Source organism: Drosophila persimilis, unplaced genomic scaffold (assembly GCF_003286085.1).
Source record: "Drosophila persimilis strain 14011-0111.01,24,50 unplaced genomic scaffold, DperRS2 tig00000232-arrow-arrow-pilon, whole genome shotgun sequence".
Classification (NCBI taxonomy): domain Eukaryota; kingdom Metazoa; phylum Arthropoda; class Insecta; order Diptera; family Drosophilidae; genus Drosophila; species Drosophila persimilis.
In genome coordinates, this window is record NW_020825307.1 from 450,259 (window position 1) to 457,094 (window position 6,836).

Here is a 6,836-nt window from a genome sequence, read left to right on the forward strand (position 1 = left end):
TTCTTTTGTACGTTGGATGGGTGGTGGGGGGAAGGTTTCGTAATATATTCCTAGAGCATACTAGAAAATGGCGTGCGATTTGTGCGCTGTGAAATCTGCAAGTGAAAAGCAAAGGCGAAAATTCAACAACTGCCTGATTACAAAACAATGAATGGCCCCACAAGCCCCGCAGACCCCGAAGACCCAAATGCCAAGACCAAGACGCCTTCGGGCCTCAGGCGCTTATCAACGCCGCCCGATAACGCAGGGCTGGGACTGTGGCACTGAGGCATGAGGGGGCTTGGGGTGGGAGCCTTCCTTATGGTTTCTTTAGTTTTTTGTTTATCAATGCGTCTCATGGCTAACGTACGCACGAACCCCCTCCCCTACCTACACACACATACACACCAAATAAGGCAATAGAAACTCACACTCGTAGTACCAGGAATACCCATTCGATGATCTATCCTAGAAGGTACGTGATAATCCTACGTGACAATTGATTGCATACACATATATATTATTTAGAGCAGATTGCTCGGAGATTTACAGCTGTTTGACAGCCCGATGGCAGAGAGATGCACAAGTCCGAGAGTGCAAAAAGAAGAAAACGAGTGCATGCCGTGTGTGCGAGCGAGACTGGAAGCGAAGTTCGGACCCGTGAATGCAATAGCGAAAAAACAAGCTACATGTCGTGTGCGTGTGCGTGTATTCGTCTTCGTCCCTTTTGACGGTAAGAATTTATTTCATTGGGATATTACGGGGTAGCCCCATGGTCGGGATATCCACAGACTTTTCATAGACTATTTGCTTTATCAATTTCAATTTCGTTTTATTTGTTTTCAGCGCCTGGCTTAGTGCTTAATTGTTCATCGGCCGGCTATATAATGGCTAACACTCACAAATATCTACATATATGCACACACACACGTAGACTTACGGCGGGGCGAGCGATAAGCTCTCAAGAAAAATCGAAATCGTCGACGCTACGCGACTTGCCAGCGGATCGGAGCGGAGTGTTCTCTGTCGCGTGCGTTTTTCATTTGCACACAATGCAAAACGCGAAGGCGACTTCGATGGGGAGGCCAACGAGGAGGAGGTGTGGGGCAGGGGAGTCGCTATTGTCTATTGTCTAATGACACAGTTAGGCAGAGAGTGCAACAGTGTGCGGCATGGCCATGCAAATTACCGGCAATTGCTGCTGCTGCAACAGCAAACGGCAAACAGAGACACACTATACATATTTGCATACTAATTTCGTGACTGCCCAAAGGACAGTGCGTGCCACAGATGTAGGGATACCAGTGGAATCCGATCCATCTTTTGTCTCAATACGAAAGATCATTTGTTGGTATTCGTTTAAGAAATACACCCCTGCATTCGATAGCATACTAATTTCTCTTTTTACGTATGTACATATTTTATTTCAGAGACATCAGTGCTCTTTAGAATACTTATTCTTTAAAATCATACTCTCACAGAAACATTGATAGCGCGTTGTGGTTCTTAGCTACATTGTAGTCATGAAACGCACTGTATGTCCATATGTTTAGGCACGTGCCCCGTCCCACCTTGAATCAAATCGATTTGTGTTTACTTTTTAATGAGCAGCCCCAACTAATTAGCCGCAACTATTAGTCCACCTAATTAGATTTACTCGCAGAACGCAACTGGGAGTCGTCTTGAGGAGTAAGTGCAGATATGGTACAGATATCGCTCTTTACTCGAGGTACATATGTACGTATGTACATATGTATATCCAGCACTCAGGGAAGATGGGGAACATACTGATGATGCGATGCTTCCTTTATGTGTAGCGTAAAGTTGTTGGAATGTTTTGTAAGAATTAATATCTTTTCCAATCATTCCTTACTCTAATTTAGCGTTGGGAATGACTTGAATCGCTTCCACATGACGGGGCACATGGCACAGTCGCCAAAGTGAAAACAACATACATGTCGTGCGTCGTGTGCATGACATGATATGATGCTGTTCGACGAGACAAGGTACTGCTTGAGGAATTACAAGCTCTATCTAAAATCAGAGCTATGGTGACTCTCTTTTTACATCTTTAACTTGAATCCCAACTTGTACTCGTGGGTATCCCCCAAATCGAACTAAACTGTGCTCTGTCTACGGTTTATCAATTTGCGCAAAACACTTTAACAGTCAGCCACTAAAATTCCCCTTGAAATAGCCGTGAGTAAGTAAAAATTCCTCGGCTATCGAGAGGCGACGCTGAAAAGGTTTCTTGCCTGAAATCATCACGTTCCATGAACATGGCTGCTTGTTGGTGTTGGCCAAAATAATGAGCTTGGCTAATAGCTAATCACCACACTCCACACACACAACAGCTGGGCCAAAATGTGTTTATTTTTAGGGCCTTTTGAACCCGGCTAATTGAAATAAAAATTTAATTGTCTTTGGATGTTTTTCGGGACGAACTTTGTTCCCATTTTATGAGATCGAGAGAGTCACAAGATATGTACGAGTACTATCTTACGAGTATGTGTATCTTAAATATCTGCCTTATCTTTAGTAGTATCTTTAGTAGACGCTCATTTATAGTCAGATGATTCCAGCCCAATCAGGTTGAATTTTTTTTGCCCATTCATGAGCCTCTTCCATCGTATCTATAGGCCATCAGATATACTATAGGTAGTAGGTATATAGATCTGCGATGACTATACTATATACCATATACATATGCTGCTATATAGGCCGCGATGAATCAGAGAAGTGTAAGCTGCAGCTGAACAATCAAGCGCACTCGTAAATGATTTGTCTTGCCTCGGACGAATCGGATCGCCGATTGTTAAGTAACTCTCTCGAGTGGGACACACTCTACGGTCTACTAGTATTGTAGCTCTGCTTATAAGTACATATGCTATCTAGTATAAGGTGTAACGTGTCTAATTGCTGCTCTAGGGGTCAGATCGATTCCTGTTTTTGTTTTTAATTGGCTCTAAGTGGGATTTCATTGTCAGCACGAGGCTTTAAAAGCATCCAAAAGGGATGGAATATCACTACAGAAAGTACAACGAAATATCTATATATATATATGGTATTTAAGATATTTTCTGGGTAAACTTTGATCAATCTCAAGACCTAAACAGATTAAGTCCAATCCTTGGGCTTGAGGCACTCTAATTTCTCTCTTAAATCTTAGTTTAAGATCTTAACTGCAGATCATGGAAAATGACAGCTCTATAAGAGCTTTCGAGTTGGATAACCTCCTCGGTTCTTATGACAGAGCCCAGCCGCCCCATGCCCATAATTGTATGTAGATTTTACGACATCTCCAAATATGTGGGAGTATATGAAGAAGACATGGATCAATGGGGAGCCCTAATGGTGACTGGCCGTTATTTGCACAATATATTGGCAACTTTCTACCGTTATGTGTGTGCCTAAATAATTGTGTGTACTGTGTGTGGATGGAAAGCATTTATAAGGTCTTGGAGCAGCGCAAATAAGGAAAATCAGAAGTGCAAACAGAAGAGCCCATTCGATGGATGGGCGATGATTAATGGCTAATGCTGATTCGGAATGTTGTGAGGGGTTCCGTTCAGTTCCATCATGGGATTATTTATAGGTATGTAGATGTTTCGCTTGGCTACTTGACGTATCGTATCGTTTTTATTGCGATTTTATTCGATGGGTGACACTGACATTGAAGTTTGGCATTGCATTCGGTCGCCGTAGCAGTCGCAGTCCAAGTCTCTGTCTCTGGCTGTGGCCCAGAGAGACTGAATCAAAGTTAGGCGATGATATCATGCTGGATAACCGACGTGAGGGAATTTTTTTCTTTTCTTGAAATTTTATTGGCGCTCATCATTGTTTCTTTATAATCATCATTCTGTGTCGTCGCTGCTGGCGAGCCGGCTCAACTAGTCAGCTATGCTAATTTCTTTGGCCAAATCGTAAATTGATAAACGACCAACGACTCATACACTTGCGGAAACACCAGTGGAATGACTTTCCTAAGTCCCCGTCCCCGTCCCCGTCTCCGCCCCAGTCCCAGTCCAGCGTCTTTGGTGTGTTTGCGATGGCTTCTGCTGCCTGACAACTTTATCTGGGAGTCACTAAGGTGGGTCGCCACGGCTGGGGGCGCTGGGGCCGCTGGGGCCAATGGCGGGCGGAGGGGCACTGCAGCAGTTACTATCAAGCGAGCGATACGCATGACTAATCCCAAATATGCTAAACACCGCCACATCTGCTGACAGTTTTTGGCTCCTTATCTAAAAAACATTCATACGTACATATTATACATGGGTATGTATTTAGTATTTCAATTGGTGCCGCAATTTGAGCCGCCACTTGATTAGACCGATGCAAAGCGTTAGCTGCACGGTCCACCATCCACGTAGCACGTACCGCCCCTGGGGCTATCATGGGTCGTACGATAACTAACAGCTGTCGAATACATGGCATCCAATAGGAGACGACTGTCAAAACTTCATTGAAACTTTGTACCGGGCGTCGTTGGTCTGACGTCTGTATTACTTTGGGATTGATTTGATTTGATATGGTGGGATGGTATGGGATGGGCCGATAATGGATGGGAGGCGCTCCAGGAGCACAGATGGGATGGGATCAGGAGTGGAATGGGTTCAGGTCTCAAGAACAAACGAAGATAAGAATCCAAGAACTTCTTCAGAATTGGATTACCCAAGAATAATGAAATTATAATTTCGCAGATAACGATACTCCCACAGCTGGGCAACAGAGTGCACTACCAAGAACTGTCACAGTCTAAGCCAATCGCGGGGCTACGTGACGCCAGGCCTAGTCCCATTTCGGGGGTAACACAGTTTTTTTTGTTGCATTTACTTGAAAATTCACCTGTTATTGAAGTTTTTTCTCCAGTGCACTTTCTTTGCAAGCTTTTGTTTTTTGTTGCCTTCTCCGCACACAGCTTTTGTTGTTGAACAAAACTGCACGTTGTTCATAAACAAAAAGTTAAGGCACTCACACTGGCACATACACACACACACACATACACACGCAGGTAAAATCGAGCAGCAGTAAAGCAAAAAAAATACACAAACTGTTTAGAACTGCGTACTAACTGCGATTAGCGGTGCTTTCTACTCTCGTTCTCGTTCTCTTTCTCTCCCCTTGGAGCACACTCTTTCTGTAGGAAGAGGGAGTGTAAGCGGAGCAACTTTTGCGAGGCGGCCAACGTTGGAAAAACAACTGAAAACAAAAAACGCGCAAATTATGCACAGAACACAACAGCAAAAGACACAGCTCACACAAACACACACACACGCGCACACTCTCTGACAGCCGACGGACACACGGACACACCACACAATAATAGTAGCAATAATAAAGCAACGGTAACTCTCTAATAATAGAGCCCCGCAGGCAAGAGTTGAGTGCGCGGTGCGCTCAGCTGTTGGCTCTCTCACGCGTCATTCGCGACACCACACCACACCACACTCACCTAGCCACTCCACTCTCTTGTTCTTTCACCTCCCTCTCTGCGTGCTTGAATGCCGCTGTCGCTGCCGCTGCCGCTGCTGCTGCTACTGCTACTGCCTCTCCTCTTTAATCTTATCAGCAGCGAAAAAGCAAGACAGAAGGAAGAGCAGCTTCGGGGCCGCAGCTTTTGATACCCTTCCAAGTCGATCGTTCTCCTTGACTGAGATATTTATTTTAATTTTTAAAGCACAGTTTCACAATTGTTCTCGAAATGTGTGTTGGAAGGGAATGGCATAAGAGGCAAACGACTGAAGCCCTTGTGATTTATGGTCACTCTGATCGTAGGAAGAAAAGCTATGTACCGATGTATCGATAGGTTTTGGAGGAAACAAAACACCACAAGCAGCCTTTTGCCAAGTTTTCGTATCGTTTTATTCGATAGAATATATAAAAATACTTTTAGTTTAAGTATTTTCCCACAAAAACTTGTTGTTCCTATGCAGTTGCATATTGATTTACTGACTACAGTAAATTTCCAGCCAGAAATAGTGTTTTTATTGAAATTGCATGCATGTATGTGTGTGTATCGTGTCGATTGCTGGAGCTTTCATCGCAGAGGCATTGTAAACAACTGGTCGAAACAATCACACCTTCTGAAAGGGTATACTGACAGCAGCCGCGAAGAGGAGAGCGGAGGTGAAAGGAAAACTGCATACTCCACGTACATGCACACTCTCTCCACACTGTCTCCCCGCAAATTACCATTTATCTGCAGAAACAGTTTTGTTATTAGAGCTCCCGCTCGCTGTCTCTGTCTCTCTATCCCTGGGGTCTATCTGCTTTATGCTTTATGGCGGTATCTTCACTTGTCGCGCGCGTTGGGAAAACTGAACTAAACTTCAGGCCAAGTGCGTTGCATAAGTCATATGATGACGCCGAAGACGGCGACGGCGACGTCAACGACGACGCTGGCAGCAACGTCAGCGCTGGCTGATGGCTGATGGCTGACGGCTGTCAAATTGCGCTAGCTTCTTTTCCATTCTGATTGACGATTTGACGACCTTCGTGAGGCGCCCCCAAATCCGCCTGCTATCTGCATCGGGTATTCGTCTTCCAGTGTGGGAGTCGCACTGCCACCTTCTTGTACTTCTTCTTCGATGGGGCTCCAGTCCAAAGTGCCACCGACGCGCTGGCCTCCCACTCCACGCACTCCCCGCAGGAGGAGTGCCCCGGCTAATGCGTGACCATTTTCAGCTTAGGAAGGAAGCCTCACCCAGACGCACACTTCCACTTGTGACATCATCATTATCCACGTATACTCTACCATCCACATCCATCGACCTGGCGCGGCCATCGACAGGTTGGGTAGACCATAAATGGCCATTCCGCCTGACTCTAGGGTGTGCCATCGCCCATCGCCCAGCGCC

At 45.2% G+C, this 6,836-nt stretch overlaps 1 long non-coding RNA gene across 1 annotated transcript; it reads right to left on the reverse strand.

The window, feature by feature from the left end:
* Nucleotides 1–53: 53 nt before the first annotated feature.
* On the reverse strand, nt 54–6,210 carry LOC113565939. The gene is made up of 3 exons (XR_003408847.1): nt 6,172–6,210; nt 5,052–5,178; nt 54–95 (listed from the first exon to the last, which is right to left on the reverse strand). It is a non-coding gene; the product is annotated as an uncharacterized LOC113565939 (long non-coding RNA).
* Between the last annotated feature and the right edge of the window lie 626 nt (nt 6,211–6,836).